The sequence below is a fragment of the Penaeus monodon genome, unplaced genomic scaffold (genome assembly GCF_015228065.2).
Source record: "Penaeus monodon isolate SGIC_2016 unplaced genomic scaffold, NSTDA_Pmon_1 PmonScaffold_16463, whole genome shotgun sequence".
Lineage (NCBI taxonomy): Eukaryota > Metazoa > Arthropoda > Malacostraca > Decapoda > Penaeidae > Penaeus > Penaeus monodon.
In genome coordinates, this window is record NW_023645778.1 from 4,770 (window position 1) to 7,956 (window position 3,187).

At 30.8% G+C, this 3,187-nt stretch overlaps 2 non-coding genes across 2 annotated transcripts; one reads left to right on the forward strand and one right to left on the reverse strand.

Moving 5' to 3' along the window:
- The first annotated feature begins 1,301 nt into the window (after positions 1-1,301).
- LOC119569551 lies at positions 1,302-1,419 on the forward strand. The gene has a single exon (XR_005228285.1). It is a non-coding gene; the product is annotated as a U5 spliceosomal RNA (small nuclear RNA).
- Positions 1,420-2,164: 745 nt separating this feature from the next.
- LOC119569550 lies at positions 2,165-2,327 on the reverse strand. Its single transcript, XR_005228284.1, has one exon. It is a non-coding gene; the product is annotated as a U1 spliceosomal RNA (small nuclear RNA).
- Between the last annotated feature and the right edge of the window lie 860 nt (positions 2,328-3,187).

A 3,187-nucleotide genomic window follows, 5' to 3' on the forward strand; every position in this document is an offset into this window, starting at 1 on the left:
GGGAAATTTAAATGAAAGCACTGGGATATATCAAACTGAAATAAATTTTAAAAGAAAGCTATAAAATTCCAAATTAATTTTTTACTTATACAGGGGGTTTTTTCCCAGGAATTACTTTTCCCCATAAAAAGAAAAGCAATAAGGGGGGTAGCGCGAAAAGTGGTTTTTTGGTTTCCATATTTACAGAAGTAAAAATGGGGGGACAGAAATTTTCAGGGGGATCTACAAAATTTTCAGTAATTTAATTTTAATTTTTCACATAAAAAAGACGGGGGCAGCATAAAAATATCAACTGTAGAAAAAAGAAATAATGGGATCATATTTAATGTTTCTGCTAGAGCCCCTATCAGTGTCTATATTTTATATTTACAAAAAAAATAGTTTTTATTAATGAAAATTTTTATGTAAAATTTAATCCCCCCAAAAATTATGAAAATTGTTTACTTAAAATTTTTTTTCAAGTTTTCTTCTATAAGTGGGAAGCTCTCATTTTTTTAATTAAAGTTCTTTTTTTTTTCCCTTTTTAGGGTTTTTCTATACTTCCAGACTTGTGGATTGATTCCTCCCCCTGAGCCTCGGTAAACCCCAGTCAAAAACGGTCATCAATCTCTCAAACACAACCCCTTGACAGCCGCTTCCCGCTCAGAGGTTACACTAAAAGTCCCCCATCGTGGCTGAATATATTCCCCAAATCTCGGCGAGAAACCCGGCCCTTTGCCTATAGTAGTGGTCCCATAAAATATTTCTGGGTTTTGAGTTCGATGTTTTTTTCACGACTACTTTTTTCTAAAAATTCGTTCTACTACACCGGGTTTTTACGCCGATATGTTGGTAATGGGAGATGCAAAAATGTGGGGATGGGTTTGGGAAACCCTTTCAAAACTAATAAGCCCTAAGGTGCAACTAAACTAAACCCTTTCTACTAGGAAAAACATATTTCTTTTGTGATATTTCCAACGAAATTTTTGGTGCATATATATATATTAACTACTCCTAGATGATTTTGTTTTTGAATCCAAAGATTCATGAATCTTTAAAAAAATCGATGTTGATTGTTTATGATAGTAACGGTATTCATATGCGACGTTTCAATTTCAAGTGTTATATCTAATTAAGTTAAATCTGCCTGACAATTATACTTGGTTAATTTGAACATCATGATTACACATTTGCTTTTAAGTGTGCTAATCCTTGTAAGATAAATATCTATTTACTTCACGATAAACCTTTCTTGCTCTTATATTTATCGTTCTAGTATTCCCCAGCCTACCTTTGTTGGTTACTGGGTGACCATTTATACCTAACTCTGGTTTCCCTTCAAAACGCATAAATCTTTCGCCTTTTACTAAAGGTTTCCGTGGAGGGGAACAACTTAGTGTCTTATTCAATTTTATTCTATAGCCCACTTCGGTGGGTTCATTAAAATGATATGTTAAGACTATATACATTTGATCTAATGTATATAGTTCAAGGGGATTCAGTTTTCTAATAAACCTGTTAGAATGCCCATTCCATTTCAAGCTAGACCCTAAGAATTCATACACTTTCATTCTCATCTAAAACCCACATCTTGAAGTTTTAGGAAGTGTTAACATTATATTTCTGAAGGGAAAATAACATATTCTTGAACAAATAGTTACGCCTCAAATTGATACGCAAAATTAAGCAACTACTGATCAACAACATTTACATAAAAGGAAAAAAAATCAAATGTTTTCTTATATATTAGTGGTAGTTATATGAAAAAAAAAACTAATAATAATAATAATAATAATAATAATAATAAAATAGTTGTCAATGTCTTCGATATTGTATTTTTTCTGCAACTGGTCATCTCCAATCGTTCAGTAACTGGATAGCTAATATAGGATTACAAGATCTGTATGTCCGGTATGTAAAAGAATAATTTACGAGAATAAATAATAGCCACTCGACAGTTTTCTTCTATTGAGTTGGTTTATCATATATATGTAATGGGATATATCAAACCATAAGCATTTAAGAGATGCTACGCCATTTAAGAATCTTTCTCTCGCCAACACTTAAGAGAGCTAGTTCTAATGTAATACTTTTGTATAACGATATGTAAAAAGGGGATAGCGGATATTTGTATAACGATATGTAAAAAAGGGGATAGCGGATATTTGTATAACGATATGTAAAAAGGGGGATAGCGCGAACGCAGTCCCCCACTAACAAAAATTGCGCACTCGAGTTAACCACATTTGGGTTAATCGCAAGGGTCAGCGCCACCGGAGTGCAATGGTGAGCCTCGCCTTGGGAAAACCGCCTTCATGATCACGGTATCTCCTGTGCCAGGTAAGTATGCTAATACAACCCACCCGCCGACCCACGCTCACACTTACTGAGAACCCCACGCGCTCTATAACACCTAATACAAATATCAAATTGAACTTTTCTTTTGCGAAGATTCTACTAGTGAACTACACTTATGTTCATATTTATAAACTGTATTTGGGAACAAAGATGTCAATGATCAACAATCCTTATTATTTCCTAAATTATAGTATATAAGCTTTTTTCCAGCTGTACTTCCGTTATGCTACTTTTATCATCTCCGTGACATTTTATGGCAATTTTCGTAGGTTGCTATATATATATTATATATATATATATATATATATATATATATATATATATATATATATATATATATATATATATATATATTATATATATATATATATATATATATATGTTATATATATATATATATATATATATATATATATATATAATATACCACATATGCACTACTACACTATTCATAAATTCGTAAATCTATAATAAGATGATAACATGTACAAAAATATTTGTAGAATGTAATATACATGATATAAATGCATACAGGTATATATATTTTAAATCTGTTATATTAGTTAGACTAATATAAATATCGCAAAATCTCTCTATATATATATATATATATATATATATATATATATAATATATATATATATATAAATCATAAACACATACTGCAACTACCACTATTCATCAAACCCTTCGTAAATCTATAAATACAGATGGATACACATGTACGAAAATATTTGTAGAAATGTAATATTAACATGATATAAATGCACACAGGGATATGCATTTTTCAAATCTTGGTTATATTACGTTAGACTAATATCAATATCGCAATACTCTCTCTCTCTCTCTC